At 45.7% G+C, this 5,379-nt stretch overlaps 1 protein-coding gene across 1 annotated transcript in view; it reads left to right on the top strand.

The window, feature by feature from the left end:
* MAS1 (MAS1 proto-oncogene, G protein-coupled receptor) overlaps window positions 1-5,379 on the top strand; it is a 20,208-nt gene that overhangs the window by 6,099 nt on the left and 8,730 nt on the right. Inside the window, exon 2 of the mRNA XM_008074373.1 lies at window positions 1,016-1,220. The gene's annotated coding sequence lies outside the window, so the exon portion shown is untranslated. The remainder of the gene's footprint in view (window positions 1-1,015; window positions 1,221-5,379) is intronic.

The raw sequence follows: 5,379 nt of genomic DNA, 5'->3' as shown, positions 1-5,379 counted from the left end.
AAAAAAAAAAAAAAAAAAAAGGGTGAGATATTGAATAAATACTAACAGATGATCGCAAATTTTAAATCAAATTAATTTTGTGTGAGGTTTTGTATGTAAGTTTCCCAAATTTTGTTCAGTAAACATATATTGTTTTGCAATTAGAAAAAAAGGCAATAAAAATGTAAAAACACCCCATTTTGTGTTAAGATGAAAAAGACTATAAAATAAGCCCTGCTGAGGTGGATATTTATTCAGTAGCAGGGCCCTTTTGGACAGCAGGAGTGGTTTGGTTAGTCCCTGCAGTTTACTTCCCCTGGCAATGAACTTCACATGTAGAGAGGACACAGTAACAACATCACAAGTAGAAATTCAACAAGTCTTAAAGAAAAAAACATCCCCTGTAACATCAGAAAATACGATGGTTTCAATTCCTTAAATAGGAAAAATTAGAGGCCAACTAGATTGGAAAACTTAAGCACAGAAAGGCTATAAAAAGTAAGGTCTTAAAAATAGGGTTAGGCCCCAGAGAGCCTTGGAGAGAGCTTGGGGGTGAGATCAGGGGCACGGGGCTACAGGGACTCTCAAACTAATTGTAAAGGTTGCCTGTCTTTGTCTCTCCAGTTCCCAATTGTTGACCTATAGAATGAAGGGGTTTGGTAGAACAGTGGTTCCAGACTTCTTTTTTCTTTGAGTGGGAGACTGGCTCGGTTTTTGGTTAGTATTTGACCTGGATTTCTGCCCAGTCCTATTCTGAGATTAGGAACCACTCAGGCACTGCAGCCCTGGGACACAGTGTAGCAAATGGGGACGGTGGAGCCCTTTGAGGGTGGTACAACACAGTGGCTCCAAGCCTGACTTGGTCATTAATCCTTGGGCCCCCCCCCCATAAAATGGTGACAATGGCGTTTCCTTATCAGGCTCCCCAGCTGATCGCAAGGCTCTAAAGCTAGGAAGGAAGGAAAGAAAGATGCCTGGGTCTCTACAGCCCTACGCCACTGTATTCGCATACTCTGACTTATTTCTTTTTCCCTAGAAATTTCTTTCATGAGGAAGAGGAGCAGAGGGAAGATGCTCTGTGATGCGGCCTGGCATGCAGATCAGTAACACTGCCATCACCTCTTCGTTCTCTTGGTTCTCTGTTCCCAACTAAGTTTCTGCCGCTGTGTGACTGACCACTCCAGGGGCCGCAGGGGGCCGTCAGGATGAGCTTTCCCTTCCTGCCAGGCTGCCTGTACCAGGTAAATATGCATCACTGCAAACACAGGTGCTGTGTGAGGAAAATGACTGGGATGTCTGCACAGAGAACCTCTAGTCCTGGAAGTGGGCAGACCAGGAGAGAGGTTACCCTGTGATTCACCCTGCCTCGAGTAGCTCAAGTGCCTCCCTCGAGTCCATGACTTTACGGGAACTCAGTGATGTGGTCTTCATTCTGCTGTTGGGGAAGGCTCACGAAGACAACACGAAATTGTTCTGAGCTAGACTGGTCTATCAGCTAGTGGCAATTATCCATCTACTCTCTTCACCCTTCCCAACCGTAAATATCCCAGTCAGTCATCCACCAACAGAGACGAAGAATACATAACATGACCACAGAGCTAGGGGAGGAAAGGGTTGGGGTGATGAGTACGCAGGACCAGCTGCAGTCAAGGCCCTTCTCGCTATCTGCTATCTCACTTGCAAGACTGAAATTCAGTTTGGTCAAGTAAGACTGGGAATATGATTTTCAGCAATGTGTTCATAGATATAAAGCCCCTCTGTAAGCAAACAGTGCTTGGAGGGCTATGGTTCATTTTTGAAGATAATTAGGTTTTCTGTGTGTTTTGTTTTTTTTGAGGTGGGGTCTCTCTCTGTCATCTAGGCTGGAATGCAGTGACACGCTCACAGCCACCGTAGCCTCCACCTGCTGGGCTCAGGCGATCCTTCTGCCTCAGCCTTGCAAGTAGCTGGAAATACAGGTGTGTGCTACTTCAGTCAGATCATTTTTTGATTTATTGTAGAGACAAGGTCTCGCCAAGTTGCCCAGGCTGGTCTCCAACCTCTGGGCTCAGACAATCCTTTCGCCTCAACCTCCCAAAGTGCTAGGATTGCAGGCTTGAGCCATCATGCCCGGCTGAGAATTAGTTTTAATGAGATTTTAAAATTTGCATTCCAATAGCATCGTGGTCAAAATCCAGAGACATATGGTATGTGAGAACCGTTTCTATTAACTGTGACGCCCTGTGCTTAAAGTAGTGGTTTTCCCTCCTGGGGAAGTAGAGTATATTCTCAGAACTGTTATGATGGGCTTTATTTCTGAAAACAACTCAATGAGTATTTACTGAATGCCTACTGTGTGCAAGTGCTGGAGATTCAGACATGGATAAGATAAAGTCCTGTTCCCAAGGAGTTTGCAGTTTGGGGGTATAACAGTCTGTTCTGGCTGCCACAACAAAATACCATACCCTGGGTGGCTTACACAACAGAAATCTGTTTTCTCACAGTTCTGGACGCCAGAAACCCAAGATTAAGGGGCCATCAGGATGGTCTGGTGAGGGCTCTCTTGCTGGTTTGCAGATAGCTGCCGTCTCCCTGTGTCCACACTTGGCCTTTCCTCTGTGTGCCCACGGAGAGAGATGTCTTATGTCTCTTCCTCTTATAGTGACAGGAGTTCTATGGACTTCTCCCTAGGGTTTCATTTAACCTTAATTACCTCCCCAAAGGCCCTGTTGCCAAATATAGTCTCGTTGAGAATTAGGGTTTCAACATACGAATTTTTGAAGCGGACACAATTCAGTCCATAATAGTGGAGAAGATACAGTTTCTTTTCTTTCTTTCTTTTTTTTTTTAGTTGGAGTTTCACTCTGTCACCCAGGTGGGAGTGCAGTGACATGCTCATGGCCACCGCAGCCTTGACCTACTGGGCTCAGGTGATCCTTCCATCTCAACCTTCCAAGTAGCTGGAACTGCAGGCACGCACCACTGCACCCGGCTAATTTTTTTATTTATTGTAGAGATGAGGTCTCACCAAGTTGCCCAGGCTGGTCTCCAACCCATAGGCTCAGGCAATCTTCTCACCTCAGTTTGCCAAAGTGCTGGGATTATAGGCATGAGCCACTGCGCCCAGCCTGAAGATATAATTTCAACTCTGCTCTAAGGGAGAATGTCATGGCTACAGAGACAATTAATGAATGACATCAGAGCGAGAGGAAGGAATATTAGAAAAGGAAGGGATGGTGGTATGAGAGGCTGGGAAGGATGAATTGGTACACAGAACAAGGATAACAGGGGATTCATCCCAAGAGTCCAGGCCAGAGATACAGGAATGGAAATGGAGCATGTGGCCTTAGACCATTCTGCTTTTGAAATTTGCAACCAGGCATATGCACAGTAATGGATAATGTAAACATTTCATGTGCATGTTTATCACACTTTGTTTTATGAAATTCTGCTTATTAAAAGATTTAGAAGGCCAAACGCAGTGGCTCAAGCCTGTAATCCCAGCACTTTGGGAGGCTGAGGTGAGAGGATTGCCTGAGCCCAGGGATTTGAGACCAGCAACTTGGAGAGACCTCATCTCTACAACAAATCAAAAAATTAGCTGGGTGTGGTGGCATGCACCTGTAGTCTCAGCTACTTGGAAGACTGAGGTGGAAGGATTGCCTGAACCCAGCAGGTCAAGGCTGTGGTGGCTGTGAACATGCCACTGCACTCCAGCCTGGATGACAGAGTGAGATTCCGACTCAAAAAAAAAAAATTTAAACCCTTGCAAATAGGGAATACACCAGTGTGCATACCTAGACCCTTGAGATGCATCATTCTCAGAGCACCACAAGCCAAGCTCATTGTTCACTCAATCTCACAACCGCCCTTCCTCCTGATCCTGATCTCTGTCACTAGCAGTTGATCTCCAAGGCCTCCTCACATGGAAATCTCCATCTGCTGACTCCTCCCTGTCCTTCTCCCCATAGTCGCTGAGGCCCAACCAGTCTTCTCTGAAATGTCTGTGGAATCTGTTCAGCCACCATCCCAGTTCTTTCTCCCCAGGGCTATTTCACCAGTCTCTGCTGTCTTCCTTGCTCTACCCCTTGCTCCTTCATTCAGCCTTTCGACCATCAACAGGGTGTGACCTTTCTAAAACAGTTCAAGGGTACGTCCCAGTCCACAGAAAATTTTCGTGGCATCCTAGTGCAAATGGTAGCAATTTTCAAATTGTGACCACGGCCCACCTGTATTGGAATCCCCTGGGCTATGAAAATTCAGATTCGAGGGCCTTATCCCAGACTTAATATGAAGAAAAGAACATGAAATATCTCATCCATTTTTAAACATAGCGATTGCATATTAAAATGGTATTTAGAATGCATTAGGCTAAATAAAATACATAATTAAAATGATTTTCAGTGGTTTCTCTTCGCTTTCTTTAATGTGACTGGCAAAAGAACTTCAAGTACACATGTTTTTCACATTATATTTCTGTTGGACAGTGCTTGTCCAGGTCTTTTTTATATTCCATGTTATTTTTGTTCTCTTTTCTCTTTCTCAAACACCACCACCAGCAGCAACAAACAAACAAATAAGCAAACAAACAAACAAACAAACACCATCTAGCTCTGAAGTGAATGCCACCACTGTATCACCCCCCTGTCCTCCTACTGTGGTTGCCTACCAACACCTGGGTCGCTCCCCAAATTCCTTGGTGATTTTAGTCACTGGCTTACAGCCATTTTTTCTAACGACATGCCCGTTCTCCAACACTATTTCTCAGCAGTTTCAATGTTCATGTGGCTATTTCTTCCAGCGCCTTGGCTCCATGTTCTGACCTCACCTCATGTGACCTTGTTCCCCACTGTCCCTCAGCCCTTCCTTCCCACGGTCAGTCATGCTCTGCACCAATCAATACCAGTAGCCCCAAAGTACACCACCCCCAACCTTGGTTTCAAGCACCCCATTCTCCAGCTCCCACCTCCCATTTCTCCTTCACTGCCTTTAGGACCGGGACTTCATCAATTCCCTGACAACCTCGGAATCTCCTATATGGTGCTCCTGTCTCCTGTTCACTCTGTCTCCTCCCTCATGCCCTCACTCTTCTCCTAACTACTGGGTTTCACGGTCCATCACCACAGCCATTCTCTTCCATGCACTTGGCTTCCTTTTGGTCCCAGTCTCCATTGTACTTGCCTGGTAAAACTCAACCTGCTTAAATCCAGCTCTCCTTTTTCTCCACTTTGACACCAGGGCGGCTGACAGGGCACATGTGATAATGAACTGGACCTCTTTCCACTCCTGAGTGCCAGCCTAGGCAGGCTCTGGGCTTCTTCCTGCTCTTTGGGTATCTTCCCTAGTTCCTTCTGTTACTTGATTGTCTTACTTCCTGCCCCCTCTCCTTAAACCCTCAATGTTTCTCACTGTTTTTTTTTT

Source organism: Carlito syrichta, unplaced genomic scaffold (genome assembly GCF_000164805.1).
Source record: "Carlito syrichta isolate Samal-C Ts95f unplaced genomic scaffold, Tarsius_syrichta-2.0.1 Scaffold316421, whole genome shotgun sequence".
NCBI lineage: Eukaryota > Metazoa > Chordata > Mammalia > Primates > Tarsiidae > Carlito > Carlito syrichta.
The sequence above is the reverse complement of the archived record's forward strand: the minus strand, read 5'-3'. Positions and strand labels throughout refer to the sequence as shown.